This window comes from Coregonus clupeaformis, chromosome 12 (genome assembly GCF_020615455.1).
Source record: "Coregonus clupeaformis isolate EN_2021a chromosome 12, ASM2061545v1, whole genome shotgun sequence".
Lineage (NCBI taxonomy): Eukaryota > Metazoa > Chordata > Actinopteri > Salmoniformes > Salmonidae > Coregonus > Coregonus clupeaformis.
This window is the reverse complement of record NC_059203.1, coordinates 5,063,831-5,085,704: the sequence shown is the minus strand read 5'-3', so window position 1 is coordinate 5,085,704 and position 21,874 is coordinate 5,063,831.

The following is a 21,874-nucleotide window of genomic DNA, read 5'->3' as shown; positions in this document are numbered from 1 at the left end:
CTGTTGTATTTTTTGACTTTGTTTTTTTTACCCCATATGTAACTCTGTGTTGTTGTTTTTGTCGCACTGCTTTGCTTTATATTGGCCAGGTCGCAGTTGTAAATGAGAACTTGTTCTCAACTGGCTTACCTGGTTAAATAAAGGTGAAATAAAATAAATAAATAAAAGGTCTGATCACCGACCGTGGCCGTGTGGTGCCAGGATAACAACCTCTCCCTCAACGTGATCAAAACAAAGTAGATGATTGTGGACTACAGGAAAAAAAAGAGGACTGAGCACGCCCCCATTCTCATCGAAGGGGCTGTAGTGGAACAGGTTGAGAGCTTCAAGTAACTTGGTGTCCACATCACCAACAAACTATCATGGTCCAAACACACCAAGACAGTCGTGAAGAGGGCACGACAAAGCCTATTTCCCCTCAGGAGACTGAAAAGATTTGGCATGGGTCCTCAGATCCTCAAAAGGTAATACAGCTGCACCATCGAGAGAATCCTGACTGGTTGCATCACCGCCTGGTATGACAACTGCTCTGCCTCCAACCGCAAGGCACTACAGAGGGTAGTGCGTACGGCCCAGTACATCACTGGGGACAAGCTTCCTGCCATCCAGGACCTCTATACCAGGCGGTGTCAGAGGAAGGCCCTACAAATTGTCAAAGACTCCAGCCTCTCTGCTACTGCACGGCAAGCGGTACCGGAGCGCCAAGTCTAGGTCCAAAATGCTTCTTAACAGCTTCTACCCCCAAGCCATAAGACTCCTGAACAGCTAATCATGGCTACCCCCCCACCCCACCCCATCCCCCTCTTTTACGTGTGTGTGCGTGTGTTCATGCACGTAGAAAAAACATGTCACCCTACTTGTAGAGAAACGCCATCCTCCTCTCATTCATGTTGACAAAACGGTCTGTCGCTGTCATACAGTACACACTTAAATTTTTGTTGTTGTCCTAGGCTACCTGTCTAAAATGCTTGCTCGTTAGCCTAACTTCCTTTCATGGGCAACTATTAGCCAGCTAGTACATTCAGCCTCTTGCTTTCTCGGGTGAGATACATTCAGCCTCTTGCCAACTGAAGGAAAGGTATGCAACACAGAGAGATGAAAGATACATTATTTTATGTTTTTCTCAGTCCATTTTTTGGGGAAGCCTAGCTTCCATGAATCTCTCTCTCTCTCTCTCTCTCTTTCTCTTCTCTCTCTCTCTCTCTCTCTCTCTCTCTCTCTCTCTCTCTCTCTCTCTCTCTCTCTCTCTCTCTCTCTCTGCGCTGGTAGCATTAGTTATTTAATTACCGCATCAGTGTTCCACTGTGACATCATCATCGTCGTCATCATGGCAGCTGTGTTTGTCTGAAAGGACATTGCCACGACCCTCTGACCTCACGATGAACTGACCTTTCAGCCAATCAGATGACAGTATGGCCTGCTCCTACAGCTGACTGTAGCTGGAAAACACACAGCCTTGTTTTGGAACATAACTTATCATTCGGATAAGAAATGCAATTACATTTACGTCATTTAGCAGACGCTCTTATCCAGAGCGACTTACAAATTGGTACATTCACCTTATAGCCAGTGGGATAACCACTTTACAATGTTTTTTTGTTTTTTTTGGGTGGGGGGATGAGGTGGGGTAAGGGGGGGTAGAAGGATTACTTTATCCTATTCCAGGTATTCCTTAAAGAGGTGGGGTTTCAAATGTCTCTGGAAGGTGGTGAGTGACTCCGCTGTCCTGGCGTCGTGAGGGAGCTTGTTCACAAAATTATGACCACCAATCAGAGACCACTATGATGACACACCAAATGATGACCACCAATCAGAGACCACTATGATGACACACCAAATGATGACCACCAATCAGAGACCACTATGATGACACACCAAATGATGACCACAAATCAGAGACCACTATGATGACACACCAAATGATGAACACCAATCAGAGACCACTTTGATGACACAGCAAATGATGACCACCAATCAGAGACCACTATGATGACACACGAAATGATGACCACCAATCAGAGACCACTATGATGACACACGAAATGATGACCACCAATCAGAGACCACTTTTTGTAGGCTCCAGTTCAAGACATGTCTTCCAATGGGGAGACTGCTGTCGGCATCTAAAGATGAACTAAATAAATGCTTGGAGGTAAAGAGGACAGCAGGACAGCAGGACAGCAGGACAGCAGGACAGCAGTGGTGTAGCCTACAAGCGATATGGATATCACTTATTATTTACATTTTACATTTTAGTCATTTAGAAGACGCTCTTATCCAGATCGACTTACAGTTAGTGAGTGCATACATTATTATTATTATTATTATTATTATTATTATTATTATTATTATTATTATTATTATTATCGACCCAGAACATATCAGATTATCTGCCGGAATCACTGAATCACTGGACCTTTAACTCCGGATCATCGCAACTAGCTAGCTGCAACCAAATGGATGTTGTGGTTGGCTAATCAGCCTTGAGCTAGCCTCGAGTCAGGCCCATCTCCCGGCTATCTACCTCTCTGTCAACCGGACGTGAACTCCTAGCGTCGACACGAAGCCCCGACGATCCATCACGACTGGTCTGCTGACGTAATGGTGTCGTCTGCGTAGAGGTGGATCTGAGAGTCACCAGCAGCAAGAGCGACATCATTGATATACACTGAGAAAAGAGTCGGCCCAAGAATTGAACCCTGTGGCACCCCCATAGAGACTGCCATAGGTCCAGACAACAGGCCCTCCGATTTGACACATTGAACTCTATCTGAGAAGTAGTTGGTGAACCAGGCGAGGCAGTCATTTGAGAAACCAAGGCTATTTAGTCTGCCAATAAGAATGCGGTGGTTGACAGAGTCGAAAGCCTTGGCCAGGTCGATGAAGACGGCTGCACAGTACTGTCTATTATCGATCGTGGTTATAATATCGTTTAGGACCTTGAGCGTGGCTGAAGTGCACCCATGACCAGCTCGGAAACCGGATTCGAAATGGTACGGTGGGATTCGAAATGGTCGGTGATCTGTTTGTTAACTTGGCTTTCAAATACTTTCGAAAGGCAGGGCAGGATGGATATAGGTCTGTAACAGTTTGGATCTAGAGTGTCACCCCCTTTGAAGAGGGGGATGACCGTGGCAGCTTTCCAATCTCTGGGGATCTCAGACGTTACGAAAGAGAGGTTGAACAGGCTAGTAATAGGGGTTGCGACAATTTCGGCGGCTAGTTTTAGAAAGAAAGGGTCCAGATTGTCTAGCCCAGCTGATTTGTAGGGGTCCAGATTTTGCAGCTCTTTCAGAACATCAGCTGTCTGAATTTGTGTGAAGGAGAAGTGGGGGGCATGGGCAAGTTGCAGCGGAGGGTGCAGAGTTGGTGGCCGGTAGTGGTAGCCAGGTGGAAAGCATGGCCAGCCGTAGCAAAATGCTTGTTGAAATTCTCGATTGTTGTAGATTTATCGGTGGTGATAGTGTTTCCTAGCCTCAGTGCAGTGGGTAGCTGGGAGGAGGTGCTTTTATTCTCCATGGACTTTACAGTGTCCCAAAACTTTTTGGAGTTAGTGCTACAGGATGCACATTTCTGTTTGAAAAAGTTAGCCTTTGCTTTCCTGACTGCTTGTGTATATTGGTTCCTAACTTCCCTGAAAAGTTGCATATCGCGGGGGCTATTTGATGCTAATGCAGTACGCCACAGGATGTTTTTGTGCTGGTCAAGGGCAGTCAAGTCTGAGGAGAACCAGGGGCTATATCTGTTCTTAGTTCTGTATTTTTTGAATGGGGCATGTTTATTTAAGATTGAGAGGAAATTACTTTTAAAGAACAACCAGGCATCCTCTACTGACGGAATGAGATCTATATCCATCCAGGATACCTGGGCCAGGTCAATTAGGAAGGCCTGCTCGCTAAAGTGTTTTAGGGAGCGTTTGACAGTGATGTGGTTTTAACAGGCTTCCCGTTGCGATGACCACGAAGATCCATCTGCTAGCCCCGGCCCGCTAGCACATGTAAACAACAGCCGTGCTTCCTGCTAGCCAGTGCTGTAGCACCAATTCGAACTGCTCTCGGACTCACATATTGCTGTTCACTGGACCTTATGATCACTCAGCTGCACAGCTGATGCCTGCTGGACTGTTCCTTTACACAGTACCCTGTCCTATTTATCTGTTTAGCCCCAGCCAAAACTTTCGTCGCCATTGCCAGTTGTTGTCTTAGCTCTCTCGAATAACACCTGTGATTGCTTTATGCCTCTCTCCCATGTCAATATGCCTTGCCTATTGCTGTTCCAGTTAGTTCTTATTATACAATTTGACTGTAAAGCCCCAAGTCCCTCTCAAACTGCCTCAAATAGCTCCTTTGTTCCACCCCCCCCATACACGCGGAGACCGGCTCAATCGGTGCCACCAGTGATGCTATCTCTTTCACATCCTGGTAATCCGTCTGGCCCTGCGGCCTTGTGAATGTTGACCTGCTTAAAAGTCTTACTCACATCGGCTACGGAGAGCGTGATCACATAGTCATCCGGAACAGCTGGTGCTCTCATGCATGCTTCAGTATTGCTTGCCTCGAAGCGAGCATAGAAGTGGTTTAGCTCGTCTGGTAAACTTGTGTCACTGGGCAGCTCGCGGCTGTGCTTCCCTTTGTAGTCTGTAATAGTTTTCAAGCCCTGCCACATCCGACGAGCGTCAGAGCCGGTGTATTACAATTCAATCTTAGTCCTGTATTGACTCTTTGCCTGTTTGATGGTTCGTCCGAGGGCATAGCGGGATTTCTTATAAGCGTCCGGGTTAGAGTCCCGCTCCTTGAAAGCGGCAGCTCTACCCTTTAGCTCAGTGCGGATGTTTCCTGTAATCCATGGCTTTTGGTTGGGGTATGTACGTACGGTCACTGTGGGGACGACATCATCGATGCACTTATTGATGAAGCCAGTTACTGATGTGGTGTACTCCTCAATGCTATCTGAAGAATCCCGGAACATGTTCCAGTCTGTGCTAGCAAAACCGTCCTGTAGCTTAGCATCTGCGTCATCTGACCACTTTTTTATTAACCAAGTCACTGGTGCTTCCTGCTTTAGTTTTTGCTTATAAGCAGGAATCAGGAGGATAGAGTTATGGTCAGATTTGCCAAATGGAGGGCGAGGGAGAGCTTTGTATTTTTTTTATTTATTTTTTTATTTCACCTTTATTTAACCAGGTAAGCCAGTTGAGAACAAGTTCTCATTTACAACTGCGACCTAGCCAAGATAAAGCAAAGCAGTGCGATAAAAACAACAACACAGAGTTACATATGGGGTAAAAAAAACATAAAGTCAAAAAATACAACAGAAAAAATATATACAGTGTGTGCAAATGTAGCAAGTTATGGAGGTAAGGCAATAAATAGGCTATAGTGCAAAATAATTACAATTAGTATTAACACTGGAAAGCAAGATGTGCAAGAGATTATGTGCAAATAGAGATACTGGGGTGCAAAAGAGCAAAATAAATAACAATATAGGGATGAGGTATTTGGGTGGGCTAATTTCAGATGGGCTGTGTACAGGTGCAGTGATCGGTAAGGTGCTCTGACAACTGATGCTTAAAGTTAGTGAGGGAGATAAGAGTCTCCAGCTTCAGAGATTTTTGCAATTCGTTCCAGTCATTGGCAGCAGAGAACTGGAAGGAATGGCGGCCAAAGGAGGTGTTGGCTTTGGGAATGACCAGTGAGATATACCTGCTGGAGCGCAGACTACGGTGGGTGCTGCTATGGTGACCAATGAGCTAAGATAAGGCGGGATTTGCCTAGCAGTGATTTATAGATGGCCTGGAGCCAGTGGGTTTGACGACGAACATGTAGTGAGGACCAGCCAACAAGAGCGTACAGGTCACAGTGGTGGGTAGTGTATGGGGCTTTGGAGACAAAAGCGGATGGCACTGTGATAGACTACATCCAATTTGCTGAGTAGAGTGTTGGAGGCTATTTTGTAAATGACATCGGCGAAGTCAAGGATCGGTAGGATAGTCAGTTTTACGAGGGCATGTTTGGCAGCATGAGTGAAGGAGGCTTTGTTGCAAAATAGGAAGCCGATTCTAGATTTAACTTTGGATTGGAGATTCTTAATGTGAGTCTGGAAGGAGAGTTTACAGTCTAACCAGACACCTAGGTATTTGTAGTTGTCCACATACTCTAGGTCAGACCCGTCGAGAGTGGTGATTCTAGTCGTGTGGGCCGGTGCCAGCAGCATTCGATTGAAGAGCATGCATTTAGTTTTACTAGTGTTTAAGAGCAGTTGGAGGCTACTGAAGGAGTGTTGTATGGCATTGAAGCTCGTTTGGAGGTTTGTTAACACAGTGTCCAATGAAGGGCCAGATGTATACAAAATGGTGTCGTCTGCGTAGAGGTGGATCTGAGAGTCACCAGCAGCAAGAGCGACATCATTGATATACACTGAGAAAAGAGTCGGCCCAAGAATTGAACCCTGTGGCACCCCCATAGAGACTGCCATAGGTCCAGACAACAGGCCCTCCGATTTGACACATTGAACTCTATCTGAGAAGTAGTTGGTGAACCAGGCGAGGCAGTCATTTGAGAAACCAAGGCTATTTAGTCTGCCAATAAGAATGCGGTGGTTGACAGAGTCGAAAGCCTTGGCCAGGTCGATGAAGACGGCTGCACAGTACTGTCTATTATCGATCGTGGTTATAATATCGTTTAGGACCTTGAGCGTGGCTGAAGTGCACCCATGACCAGCTCGAAACCGGATTGCATAGCGGAGAAGGTATGGTGGGATTCGAAATGGTCGGTGATCTGTTTGTTAACTTGGCTTTCAAATACTTTCGAAAGGCAGGGCAGGATGGATATAGGTCTGTAACAGTTTGGATCTAGAGTGTCACCCCCTTTGAAGAGGGGGATGACCGCGGCAGCTTTCCAATCTCTGGGGATCTCAGACGTTACGAAAGAGAGGTTGAACAGGCTAGTAATAGGGGGTTGCGACAATTTGGCGGCTAGTTTTAGAAAAGAAAGGGTCCAGATTGTCTAGCCCAGCTGATTTGTAGGGGTCCAGATTTTGCAGCTCTTTCAGAACATCAGCTGTCTGAATTTGTGTGAAGGAGAAGCGGGGGGGGCATGGGCAAGTTGCAGCGGAGGGTGCAGAGTTGGTGGCCGGGGTAGTGGTAGCCAGGTGGAAAGCATGGCCAGCCGTAGCAAAATGCTTGTTGAAATTCTCGATTGTTGTAGATTTATCGGTGGTGATAGTGTTTCCTAGCCTCAGTGCAGTGGGTAGCTGGGAGGAGGTGCTTATATTCTCCATGGACTTTACAGTGTCCCAAAACTTTTTGGAGTTAGTGCTACAGGATGCACATTTCTGTTTGAAAAAGTTAGCCTTTGCTTTCCTGACTGCTTGTGTATATTGGTTCCTAACTTCCCTGAAAAGTTGCATATCGCGGGGGCTATTTGATGCTAATGCAGTACGCCACAGGATGTTTTTGTGCTGGTCAAGGGCAGTCAAGTCTGAGAGAGAACCAGGGCTATATCTGTTCTTAGTTCTTGTATTTTTGAATGGGGCATGTTTATTTAAGATTGAGAGGAAATTACTTTTAAAGAACAACCAGGCATCCTCTACTGACGGAATGAGATCTATATCCATCCAGGATACCTGGGCCAGGTCAATTAGGAAGGCCTGCTCGCTAAAGTGTTTTAGGGAGCGTTTGACAGTGATGTGGTTTTAACAGGCTTCCCGTTGCGATGACCACGAAGATCCATCTGCTAGCCCCGGCCCGCTAGCACATGTAAACAACAGCCGTGCTTCCTGCTAGCCAGTGCTGTAGCACCAATTCGAACTGCTCTCGGACTCACATATTGCTGTTCACTGGACCTTATGATCACTCAGCTGCACAGCTGATGCCTGCTGGACTGTTCCTTTACACGGTACCCTGTCCTATTTATCTGTTTAGCCTCAGCCAAAACTTTCGTCGCCATTACCAGTTGTTGTCTTAGCTCTCTCGAATAACACCTGTGATTGCTTTATGCCTCTCTCCCATGTCAATATGCCTTGCCTATTGCTGTTCCAGTTAGTTCTTATTATACAATTTGACTGTAAAGCCCCAAGTCCCTCTCAAACTGCCTCAAATAGCTCCTTTGTTCCACCCCCCATACACGCGGAGACCGGCTCAATCGGTGCCACCAGTGATGCTATCTCTTTCACGTCCTGGTAATCCGTCTGGCCCTGCGGCCTTGTGAATGTTGACCTGCTTAAAAGTCTTACTCACATCGGCTACGGAGAGCGTGATCACATAGTCATCCGGAACAGCTGGTGCTCTCATGCATGCTTCAGTTGCTTGCCTCGAAGCGAGCATAGAAGTGGTTTAGCTCGTCTGGTAGGCTTGTGTCACTGGGCAGCTCGCGGCTGTGCTTCCCTTTGTAGTCTGTAATAGTTTTCAAGCCCTGCCACATCCGACGAGCGTCAGAGCCGGTGTATTACGATTCAATCTTAGTCCTGTATTGACTCTTTGCCTGTTTGATGGTTCGTCGGAGGGCATAGCGGGATTTCTTATAAGCGTCCGGGTTAGAGTCCCGTTCCTTGAAAGTGGCAGCTCTACCCTTTAGCTCAGTGCGGATGTTGCCTGTAATCCATGGCTTCTGGTTGGGGTATGTACGTACGGTCACTGTGGGGACGACATCATCAATGCACTTATTGATGAAGCCAGTTACTGATGTGGTGTACTCCTCAATGCTATCTGAAGAATCCCGGAACATGTTCCAGTCTGTGCTAGCAAAACCGTCCTGTAGCTTAGCATCTGCGTCATCTGACCACTTTTTTATTAACCAAGTCACTGGTGCTTCCTGCTTTAGTTTTTGCTTATAAGCAGGAATCAGGAGGATAGAGTTATGGTCAGATTTGCCAAATGGAGGGCGAGGGAGAGCTTTGTATTTTTTGTATTTTTTATTTTATTTCACCTTTATTTAACCAGGTAAGCCAGTTGAGAACAAGTTCTGCGACCTGGCCAATATAAAGCAAAGCAGTGCGATAAAAACAACAACACAGAGTTACATATGGGGTAAAAAAAACATAAAGTCAAAAAATACAACAGAAAATATATATACAGTGTGTGCAAATGTAGCAAGTTATGGAGGTAAGGCAATAAATAGGCTATAGTGCAAAATAATTACAATTAGTATTAACACTGGAATGCTAGATGTGCAAGAGATTATGTGCAAATAGAGATACTGGGGTGCAAAAGAGCAAAATAAATAACAATATAGGGATGAGGTATTTGGGTGGGCTAATTTCAGATGGGCTGTGTACATATGCAGTGATCGGTAAGGTGCTCTGACAACTGATGCTTAAAGTTAGTGAGGGAGATAAGAGTCTCCAGCTTCAGAGATTTTTGCAATTCGTTCCAGTCATTGGCAGCAGAGAACTGGAAGGAATGGTGGCCAAAGGAGGTGTTGGCTTTGGGAATGACCAGTGAGATATACCTGCTGGAGCGCAGACTACGGGTGGGTGCTGCTATGGTGACCAATGAGCTAAGATAAGGTGGGGATTTGCTTAGCAGTGATTTATAGATGGCCTGGAGCCAGTGGGTTTGACGACGAACATGTAGTGAGGACCAGCCAACAAGAGCGTACAGGTCACAGTGGTGGGTAGTGTATGGGACTTTGGAGACAAAACGGATGGCACTGTGATAGACTACATCCAATTTGCTGAGTAGAGTGTTGGAGGCTATTTTGTAAATGACATCGCCGAAGTCAAGGATCGGTAGGATAGTCAGTTTTACGAGGGCATGTTTGGCAGCATGAGTGAAGGAGGCTTTGTTACGAAATAGGAAGCCGATTCTAGATTTAACTTTGGATTGGAGATTCTTAATGTGAGTCTGGAAGGAGAGTTTACAGTCTAACCAGACACCTAGGTATTTGTAGTTGTCCACATACTCTAGGTCAGACCCGTCGAGAGTGGTGATTCTAGTCGTGTGGGCGGGTGCCAGCAGCGTTCGATTGAAGAGCATGCATTTAGTTTTACTAGTGTTTAAGAGCAGTTGGAGGCTACTGAAGGAGTGTTGTATGGCATTGAAGCTCGTTTGGTGGTTTGTTAACACAGTGTCCAATGAAGGGCCAGATGTATACAAAATGGTGTCGTCTGCGTAGAGGTGGATCTGAGAGTCACCAGCAGCAAGAGCGACATCATTGATATACACTGAGAAAAGAGTCGGCCCAAGAATTGAATCCTGTGGCACCCCCATAGAGACTGCCATAGGTCCAGACAACAGGCCCTCCGATTTGACACATTGAACTCTATCTGAGAAGTAGTTGGTGAACCAGGCGAGGCAGTCATTTGAGAAACCAAGGCTATTTAGTCTGCCAATAAGAATGCGGTGGTTGACAGAGTCGAAAGCCTTGGCCAGGTCGATGAAGACGGCTGCACAGTACTGTCTATTATCGATCGTGGTTATAATATCGTTTAGGACCTTGAGCGTGGCTGAAGTGCACCCATGACCAGCTCGGAGGGATTCGAAATGGTCGGTGATCTGTTTGTTAACTTGGCTTTCAAATATTTTCGAAAGGCAGGGCAGGATGGATATAGGTCTGTAACAGTTTGGATCTAGAGTGTCAGCCCCTTTGAAGAGGGGGATGACCGCGGCAGCTTTCCAATCTCTGGGGATCTCAGACGTTACGAAAGAGAGGTTGAACAGGCTAGTAAGAGGGGTTGCGACAATTTCGGCTGCTAGTTTTAGAAAGAAAGGGTCCAGATTGTCTAGCCCAGCTGATTTGTAGGGGTCCAGATTTTGCAGCTCTTTCAGAACATCAGCTGTCTGAATTTGTGTGAATGAGAAGCGGGGGGGGCATGGGCAAGTTGCAGCGGAGGGTGCAGAGTTGGTGGCCGGGGTAGTGGTAGCCAGGTGGAAAGCATGGCCAGCCGTAGCAAAATGCTTGTTGAAATTCTCGATTGTTGTAGATTTATCGGTGGTGATAGTGTTTCCTAGCCTCAGTGCAGTGGGTAGCTGGGAGGAGGTGCTTTTATTCTCCATGGACTTTACAGTGTCCCAAAACTTTTTGGAGTTAGTGCTACAGGATGCAAAAGTTAGCCTTTGCTTTCCTGACTGCTTGTGTATATTGGTTCCTAACTTCCCTGAAAAGTTGCATATCGCGGGGGCTATTTGATGCTAATGCAGTACGCCACAGGATGTTTTTGTGCTGTTCAAGGGCAGTCAAGTCTGAGGAGAACCAGGGGCTATATCTGTTCTTAGTTCTGTATTTTTTGAATGGGGCATGTTTATTTAAGATTGAGAGGAAATTACTTTTAAAGAACAACCAGGCATCCTCTACTGACGGAATGAGATCTATATCCATCCAGGATACCTGGGCCAGGTCAATTAGGAAGGCCTGCTCGCTAAAGTGTTTTAGGGAGCGTTTGACAGTGATGAAGGGTGGTCGTTTGACCGCGGACCCGTTACGGACGCAGGCAATAAGGCAGTGATCGCTGAGATCCTGGTTGAAGACAGCGGAGGTGTATTTAGAGGGTAAGTTAGTCAGGATGATTGGCTGAGCTTTGTATGCGTCTCTGTGTGTGGAGTAAAGGTGGTCTAGAGTTTTTTTTCCTCTGGTTGCACATTTAACATGCTGGTAGAAATTAGGTAGAACGGATTTAAGTTTCCCTGCATTAAAGTCCCCGGCCACTAGGAGCGCTGCCTCTGGATGAGCGTTTTCCTGTTGACTTATGGCCTTATACAGCTCATTCAGTGCAATCTTAATGCCAGCATTGGTTTGTGGTGGTAAATAGACAGCTATGAAAAATATAGATGAAAACTCTCTTGGTAAATAGTGTGGTCTACAGCTTATCATAAGATACTCTACCTCAGGCGAGCAAAACCTTGAGACTTCCTTAGTATTTGATTTTCAAATCAAATCAAATCAAATCAAATTTTATTGGTCACATGCGCCGAATACAACAGGTGCAGACATTACAGTGAAATGCTTACTTACAGCCCTTAACCAACAGTGCATTTATTTTAAACAAAAAAGTAAGAATAAAACAACAACAAAAAAGTGTTGAGAAAAAAAAGAGCAGAAGTAAAATAAAGTGACAGTAGGGAGGCTATATATACAGTAAAATAAAGTGACAGTAGGGAGGCTATATATACAGGGGGGTACCGTTGCATAGTCAATGTGCGGGGCACCGACTAGTTGAGGTAGTTGAGGTAATATGTACATGTGGGTAGAGTTAAAGTGACTATGCATAAATACTTAACAGAGTAGCAGCAGCGTAAAAAGGATGGAGGGGGGCAGTGCAAATAGTCCGGGTAGCCATGATTAGCTGTTCAGGAGTCTTATGGCTTGGGGGTAGAAGCTGTTGAGAAGTCTTTTGGACCTAGACTTGGCACTCCGGTACCGCTTGCCGTGCGGTAGCAGAGAGAACAGTCTATGACTAGGGTGGCTGGAGTCTTTGACAATTTTGAGGGCCTTCCTCTGACACCGCCTGGTATAGAGGTCCTGGATGGCAGGGAGCTTTGCCCCAGTGATGTACTGGGCCGTACGCACTACCCTCTGTAGTGCCTTGCGGTCAGAGGCCAAGCAGTTGCCATACCAGGCGGTGATGCAACCAGTCAGGATGCTCTCGATGGTGCAGCTGTAGAATTTTTTGAGGATCTGAGGACCCATGCCAAATCTTTTTAGTCTCCTGAGGGGGAATAGGCTTTGTCGTGCCCTCTTCACGACTGTCTTGGTGTGTTTGGACCATGATAGTTCGTTGGTGATGTGGACACCAAGGAACTTGAAGCTCTCAACCTGTTCCACTACAGCCCCGTCGATGAGAATGGGGCGTGCTCAGTCCTCTTTTTTTTTCCTGTAGTCCACAATCATCTCCTTTGTCTTGGTCACGTTGAGGGAGAGGTTGTTGTCCTGGCACCACACGGCCAGATCTCTGACCTCCTCCCTATAGGCTGTCTCATCGTTGTCGGTGATCAGGCCTACCACTGTTGTGTCGTCGGCAAACTTAATGATGGTGTTGGAGTCGTGCCTGGCCATGCAGTCATGGGTGAACAGAGAGTACAGGAGGGGACTGAGCACGCACCCCTGAGGGGCCCCCCGTGTTGAGGATCAGTGTGGCAGATGTGTTGTTACCTACCCTTACCACCTGGGGGCGGCCCGTCAGGAAGTCCAGGATCCAGTTGCAGAGGGAGGTGTTTAGTCCCAGGATCCTTAGCTTAGTGATGAGCTTAGAGGGCACTATGGTGTTGAATGCTGAGCTGTAGTCAATGAATAGCATTCTCACGTAGGTGTTCCTCTTGTCCAGGTGGGAAAGGGCAGTGTGGAGTGCGATAGAGATTGCATCATCTGTGGATCTGTTGGGGCGGTATGCAAATTGGAGTGGGTCTAGGGTTTCTGGGATTATGCTGTTGATGTGAGCCATGACCAGTCTTTCAAAGCACTTCATGGCTACAGACGTCAGTGCTACGGGTCGGTAGTCATTTAGGCAGGTTATCTTAGAGTTCTTGGGCACGGGGACTATGGTGGTCTGCTTGAAACATGTTGGTATTACAGACTCAGTCAGGGACATGTTGAAAATGTCAGTGAAGACACTTGCCAGTTGGTCAGCACATGCTCGGAGTACACGTCCTGATTTTGTGCACCAGCTGTTGTTTACAAATATACACAGACCGCCTCCCCTTGTCTTACCGGAGTCAGCCGTTCTATGCTGCCGATGTAGCGTATAGCCCGCTAGCTGTATGTTATCCATGTCGTCGTTCAGCCACGACTCGGTGAAACATAAGATATTACAGTTTTTAATGTCCCGTTGGTAGGATAACCGTAATCTTAGGTCATCCAATTTATTTTCCAATGATTGAAGATTGGCTAATAGGATTGATGAGAGCGGCAGTTTACTCGCTCGCCGTCGGATCCTTACAAGGCACCCTGACCTACGTCCACGATATCTCCGTCTCTTTCTCATGCGAATGACGGGGATTTGGGCCTTGTCGGGTGTCTGTAGGATATCCTTCGCGGCCGCCTCGTTGAAGAAAAATTATTAGTCCAATACGAGGTGAGTAATCGCTGTCCTGATATCTAGAAGCTCTTTTTGGTCATAAGAGACAATGGCAGAAACATTATATACAAAATCAATTACAAATAACGCGGAAAAACACACATAATAGTACAATTGGTTAGAGGGCTGTAAAACGGCAGCCATCTTCTCCGGCGCCATTCTTTCACCTGGATCCTTCACCTGTCATGTTCAACATACTAGCTCTACCTACTAAGGATCCTTCACCTGTCATGTTCAACATACTAGCTCTACCTAATAAGGATCCTTCACCTGTCATGTTCAACATACTAGCTCTACTGAGGATCCTTCACCTGTCATGTTCAACATACTAGCTCTACTGAGGATCCTTCACCTGTCATGTTAAACATACTAGCTCTACCTACCAAGGATCCTTCACCTGTCATGTTCAACATACTAGCTCTACTGAGGAAACTTCACCTGTCATGTTTAACATACTAGCACTACTGAGGATCCTTCACCTGTCATGTTCAACATACTAGCTCTACTGAGGATCCTTCACCTGTCATGTTCAACATACTAGCTCTACTGAGGATCCTTCACCTGTCATGTTAAACATACTAGCTCTACCTACTAAGGATCCTTCACCTGTCATTTTCAACATACTAGCTCTACTGAGGATCCTTCACCTGTCATGTTCAACATACTAGCTCTACTGAGAAGCTTTCACCTCTCATGTTCAACATACTAGCTCTACTGAGGATCCTTCACCTGTCATGTTCAACATACTAGCTCTACTGAGGATCCTTCACCTGTCATGTTCAACATACTAGCTCTACTGAGGATCCTTCACCTGTCATGTTTAACATACTAGCTCTACTGAGGATCCTTCACCTGTCATGTTCAACATACTAGCTCTACTGAGAAGCCTTCACCTCTCATGTTCAACATACTAGCTCTACTGAGGGTCCTTCACCTGTCATGTTCAACATACTAGCTCTACTGAGGATCCTTCACCTGTCATGTTCAACATACTAGCACTACTGAGGATCCTTCACCTGTCATGTTCAACATACTAGCTCTACTGAGGATCCTTCACCTGTCATGTTCAACATACTAGCTCTACCGAGAAGCCTTCACCTGTCATGTTAAACATACTAGCTCTACCTACTAAGGATCCTTCATCTGTCATGTTCAACATACTAGCTCTACTGAGGATCCTTCACCTGTCATGTTCAACATACTAGCTCTACTGAGGATCCTTCACCTGTCATGTTAAACATACTAGCTCTACCTACCAAGGATCCTTCACCTGTCATGTTCAACATACTAGCTCTACTGAGGATCCTTCACCTGTCATGTTCAACATACTAGCTCTACTGAGAAGCTTTCACCTCTCATGTTCAACATACTAGCTCTACTGAGGATCCTTCACCTGTCATGTTCAACATACTAGCTCTACTGAGGATCCTTCACCTGTCATGTTCAACATACTAGCTCTACTGAGGATCCTTCACCTGTCATGTTTAACATACTAGCTCTACTGAGGATCCTTCACCTGTCATGTTCAACATACTAGCTCTACTGAGAAGCCTTCACCTCTCATGTTCAACATACTAGCTCTACTGAAGATCCTTCACCTCTCATGTTCAACATACTAGCTCTACTGAGGGTCCTTCACCTGTCATGTTCAACATACTAGCACTACTGAGGATCCTTCACCTCTCATGTTCAACATACTAGCTCTACTGAGGAAACTTCACCTGTCATGTTCAACATACTAGCTCTACTGAGGATCCTTCACCTCTCATGTTCAACATACTAGCTCTACTGAGGATCCTTCACCTGTCATGTTCAACATACTAGCTCTACTGAGGATCCTTCACCTGTCATGTTAAACATACTAGCTCTACTGAGGATCCTTCACCTCTCATTTTCAACATACTAGCTCTACTGAGGATCCTTCACCTGTCATGTTCAACATACTAGCTCTACTGAGAAGCTTTCACCTCTCATGTTCAACATACTAGCTCTACTGAGGATCCTTCACCTGTCATGTTCAACATACTAGCTCTACTGAGGATCCTTCACCTGTCATGTTCAACATACTAGCTCTACTGAGGATCCTTCACCTGTCATGTTTAACATACTAGCTCTACTGAGGATCCTTCACCTGTCATGTTCAACATACTAGCTCTACTGAGAAGCCTTCACCTCTCATGTTCAACATACTAGCTCTACTGAGGGTCCTTCACCTGTCATGTTCAACATACTAGCTCTACTGAGGATCCTTCACCTGTCATGTTCAACATACTAGCACTACTGAGGATCCTTCACCTGTCATGTTCAACATACTAGCTCTACTGAGGATCCTTCACCTGTCATGTTCAACATACTAGCTCTACCGAGAAGCCTTCACCTGTCATGTTAAACAAACTAGCTCTACCTACTAAGGATCCTTCATCTGTCATGTTCAACATACTAGCTCTACTGAGGATCCTTCACCTGTCATGTTCAACATACTAGCTCTACTGAGGATCCTTCACCTGTCATGTTAAACATACTAGCTCTACCTACCAAGGATCCTTCACCTGTCATGTTCAACATACTAGCTCTACTGAGGATCCTTCACCTGTCATGTTCAACATACTAGCTCTACTGAGAAGCTTTCACCTCTCATGTTCAACATACTAGCTCTACTGAGGATCCTTCACCTGTCATGTTTAACATACTAGCTCTACTGAGGATCCTTCACCTGTCATGTTCAACATACTAGCTTTACTGAGAAGCCTTCACCTCTCATGTTCAACATACTAGCTCTACTGAGGGTCCTTCACCTGTCATGTTCAACATACTAGCTCTACTGAGGATCCTTCACCTGTCATGTTCAACATACTAGCACTACTGAGGATCCTTCACCTGTCATGTTCAACGTACTAGCTCTACTGAGGATCCTTCACCTGTCATGTTCAACATACTAGCTCTACCGAGAAGCCTTCACCTGTCATGTTAAACATACTAGCTCTACCTACTAAGGATCCTTCATCTGTCATGTTCAACATACTAGCTCTACTGAGGATCCTTCACCTGTCATGTTCAACATACTAGCTCTACTGAGGATCCTTCACCTGTCATGTTAAACATACTAGCTCTACCTACCAAGGATCCTTCACCTGTCATGTTCAACATACTAGCTCTACTGAGGATCCTTCACCTGTCATGTTCAACATACTAGCTCTACTGAGAAGCTTTCACCTCTCATGTTCAACATACTAGCTCTACTGAGGATCCTTCACCTGTCATGTTCAACATACTAGCTCTACTGAGGATCCTTCACCTGTCATGTTCAACATACTAGCTCTACTGAGGATCCTTCACCTGTCATGTTTAACATACTAGCTCTACTGAGGATCCTTCACCTGTCATGTTCAACATACTAGCTCTACTGAGAAGCCTTCACCTCTCATGTTCAACATACTAGCTCTACTGAGGAAACTTCACCTGTCATGTTCAACATACTAGCTCTACTGAGGATCCTTCACCTCTCATGTTCAACATACTAGCTCTACTGAGGATCCTTCACCTGTCATGTTCAACATACTAGCTCTACTGAGGATCCTTCACCTGTCATGTTAAACATACTAGCTCTACTGAGGATCCTTCACCTCTCATGTTCAACATACTAGCTCTACTGAGGATCCTTCACCTGTCATGTTCAACATACTAGCTCTACTGAGAAGCTTTCACCTCTCATGTTCAACATACTAGCTCTACTGAGGATCCTTCACCTGTCATGTTCAACATACTAGCTCTACTGAGGATCCTTCACCTGTCATGTTCAACATACTAGCTCTACTGAGGATCCTTCACCTGTCATGTTTAACATACTAGCTCTACTGAGGATCCTTCACCTGTCATGTTCAACATACTAGCTCTACTGAGAAGCCTTCACCTCTCATGTTCAACATACTAGCTCTACTGAGGGTCCTTCACCTGTCATGTTCAACATACTAGCTCTACTGAGGATCCTTCACCTGTCATGTTCAACATACTAGCACTACTGAGGATCCTTCACCTGTCATGTTCAACATACTAGCTCTACTGAGGATCCTTCACCTGTCATGTTCAACATACTAGCTCTACCGAGAAGCCTTCACCTGTCATGTTAAACATACTAGCTCTACCTACTAAGGATCCTTCATCTGTCATGTTCAACATACTAGCTCTACTGAGGATCCTTCACCTGTCATGTTCAACATACTAGCTCTACTGAGGATCCTTCACCTGTCATGTTAAACATACTAGCTCTACCTACCAAGGATCCTTCACCTGTCATGTTCAACATACTAGCTCTACTGAGGATCCTTCACCTGTCATGTTCAACATACTAGCTCTACTGAGAAGCTTTCACCTCTCATGTTCAACATACTAGCTCTACTGAGGATCCTTCACCTGTCATGTTCAACATACTAGCTCTACTGAGGATCCTTCACCTGTCATGTTCAACATACTAGCTCTACTGAGGATCCTTCACCTGTCATGTTTAACATACTAGCTCTACTGAGGATCCTTCACCTGTCATGTTCAACATACTAGCTCTACTGAGAAGCCTTCACCTCTCATGTTCAACATACTAGCTCTACTGAAGATCCTTCACCTCTCATGTTCAACATACTAGCTCTACTGAGGGTCCTTCACCTGTCATGTTCAACATACTAGCACTACTGAGGATCCTTCACCTCTCATGTTCAACATACTAGCTCTACTGAGGAAACTTCACCTGTCATGTTCAACATACTAGCTCTACTGAGGATCCTTCACCTGTCATGTTCAACATACTAGCCCTACTGAGGATCCTTCACCTGTCATGTTCAACATACTAGCTCTACTGAGAAGCCTTCACCTCTCATGTTCAACATACTAGCTCTACTGAGGATCCTTCACCTCTCATGTTCAACATACTAGCTCTACTGAGGATCCTTCACCTGTCATGTTCAACATACTAGCTCTACTGAGGATCCTTCACCTGTCATGTTCAACATACTAGCTCTACTGAGGATCCTTCACCTCTCATGTTCAACATACTAGCTCTACTGAGGATCCTTCACCTGTCATGTTCAACATACTAGCTCTACTGAGGATCCTTCACCTGTCATGTTCAACATACTAGCTCTACTGAGGATCCTTCACCTGTCATTTTCAACATACTAGCTCTACTGAGAAGCCTTCACCTCTCATGTTCAACATACTAGCTCTACTGAGGATCCTTCACCTCTCATGTTCAACATACTAGCTCTACTGAGGATCCTTCACCTGTCATGTTCAACATACTAGCTCTACTGAGGATCCTTCACCTGTCATGTTCAACATACTAGCTCTACTGAGGATCCTTCACCTGTCATGTTCAACATACTAGCTCTACTGAGGATCCTTCACCTGTCATGTTCAACATACTAGCTCTACTGAGGATCCTTCACCTGTCATGTTCAACATACTAGCTCTACTGAAGATCCTTCACCTGTCATGTTAAACATACTAGCTCTACTGAGAAGCCTTCACCTGTCATGTTCAACATACTAGCTCTACTGAGGATCCTTCACCTGTCATTTTCAACATACTAGCTCTACTGAGGATCCTTCACCTGTCATGTTCAACATACTAGCTCTACTGAGGATCCTTCACCTGTCATGTTCAACATACTAGCTCTACTGAGAAGCCTTCACCTCTCATGTTCAACATACTAGCTCTACTGAGGATCCTTCACCTGTCATGTTCAACATACTAGCTCTACTGAGGATCCTTCACCTGTCATGTTCAACATACTAGCTCTACTGAGGATCCTTCACCTGTCATGTTCAACATACTAGCTCTACTGAGGATCCTTCACCTGTCATGTTCAACATACTAGCTCTACTGAGGATCCTTCACCTCTCATGTTCAACATACTAGCTCTACCTACTGAGGATCCTTCACCTGTCATGTTTAACATACTAGCTCTACTGAGGATCCTTCACCTGTCATGTTAAACATACTAGCTCTACTGAGGATCCTTCACCTGTCATGTTCAACATACTAGCTCTACTGAGGATCCTTCACCTGTCATGTTCAACATACTAGCTCTACTGAGGATCCTTCACCTCTCATGTTCAACATACTAGCTCTACCTACTGAGGATCCTTCACCTGTCATGTTTAACATACTAGCTCTACTGAGGATCCTTCACCTGTCATGTTAAACATACTAGCTCTACTGAGGATCCTTCACCTGTCATGTTCAACATACTAGCTCTACTGAGGATCCTTCACCTGTCATGTTCAACATACTAGCTCTACTGAGGATCCTTCACCTGTCATGTTCAACATACTAGCTCTACTGAGGATCCTTCACCTCTCATGTTCAACATACTAGCTCTACCTACTGAGGATCCTTCACCTGTCATGTTTAACATACTAGCTCTACTGAGGATCCTTCACCTGTCATGTTAAACATACTAGCTCTACTGAGGATCCTTCACCTGTCATGTTCAACATACTAGCTCTACTGAGGATCCTTCACCTGTCATGTTCAACATACTAGCTCTACTGAGGATCCTTCACCTCTCATGTTCAACATACTAGCTCTACCTACTGAGGATCCTTCACCTGTCATGTTCAACATACTAGCTCTACTGAGAAGCCTTCACCTGTCATGTTCAACATACTAGCTCTACTGAGAAGCCTTCACCTCTCATGTTCAACATACTAGCCTCTCATCTCCACTCATTGTCCTCTCTTTCACTTTCTTTCCACTTGTGTCAACTTGTATTTGTGCCAGTCTACCCATGCGAAGACATAGGGAACACATGCACGCACGTGTACACACACACTGGATCACACACAGGCCACGTTCAGTCTACCTACGCAAAGACATGGGGAACTTCTTATGGTCACGGTGAACACATAAATATCCAGTAAGGAGCTGCAAGCTGTCTAAACAAGTAGAGGAGAGAACAGCAACAAGTCACACGAAGCAGTCATTGGAAAGAATGATGGGTGATTTAGAAACAGAGAGATAGAGAGATAGATAGAGATAGAGGGAGCGAAGGGGAGAGAGGGAAAAAGAGAAAGAGAGATAGAGAGAGAGAGAAAGTGTGAGAGAGAGAGAGAGAGAGAGAGAGAGAGAGAGAGAGAGAGAGAGAGAGAGAGAGAGAGAGAGAGAGAGAGAGAGAGAGTGAGAGAGAGAGAGAGAGAGAGAGAGAGAGAGAGAGAGAGAGAGAGAGAGAGAGAGAGAGAGAGAGAGAGAGAGAGAGCGAGAGAGAGGTGAGAGAGAGAGAGAGAGAGAGGTGAGAGAGAGAGAGAGAGATAGAGATAGAGAGAGGGCGAGAGAGAGAGAGAGAGGTGAGAGAGAGAGAGGTGAGAGAGAGAGATAGAGATAGAGAGAGAGAGGGCGAGAGAGAGAGAGAGACAGAGAGAAAGAGGTGAGAGAGAGAGAGAGAGAGAGAGAGAGAGAGAGAGAGAGAGAGAGAGAGAGAGAGAGAGAGAGAGAGAGAGAGAGAGAGAGAGAGAGAGAGAGAGAGAGAGAGAGAGAGAGAGGGAGGGAGGGAGGGGGGGAGAGAGAGAGAGAGAGAGAGAGAGAGACAGAGAGAGAGAGAGAGAGACAGAGAGAGAGAGAGAGAGAGAAAGAGAGAGAGTGGAGAGAGAGAGAGAGAGAGATAGGTGAGAGAGCGAGAGAGAGAGAGAGAGAGAGAGAGAGAGAGAGAGAGGTGAGAGAGAGAGAGAGAGAGAGAGAGAGAGAGAGAGAGAGAGAGAGAGAGAGAGAGAGAGAGAGAGAGAGAGAGAGAGAGAGAGGGGTGAGAGAGAGAGAGAGAGAGAGAGAGAGAGAGAGAGAGAGAGAGAGAGAGAGAGAGAGAGAGAGAGAGAGAGAGAGAGAG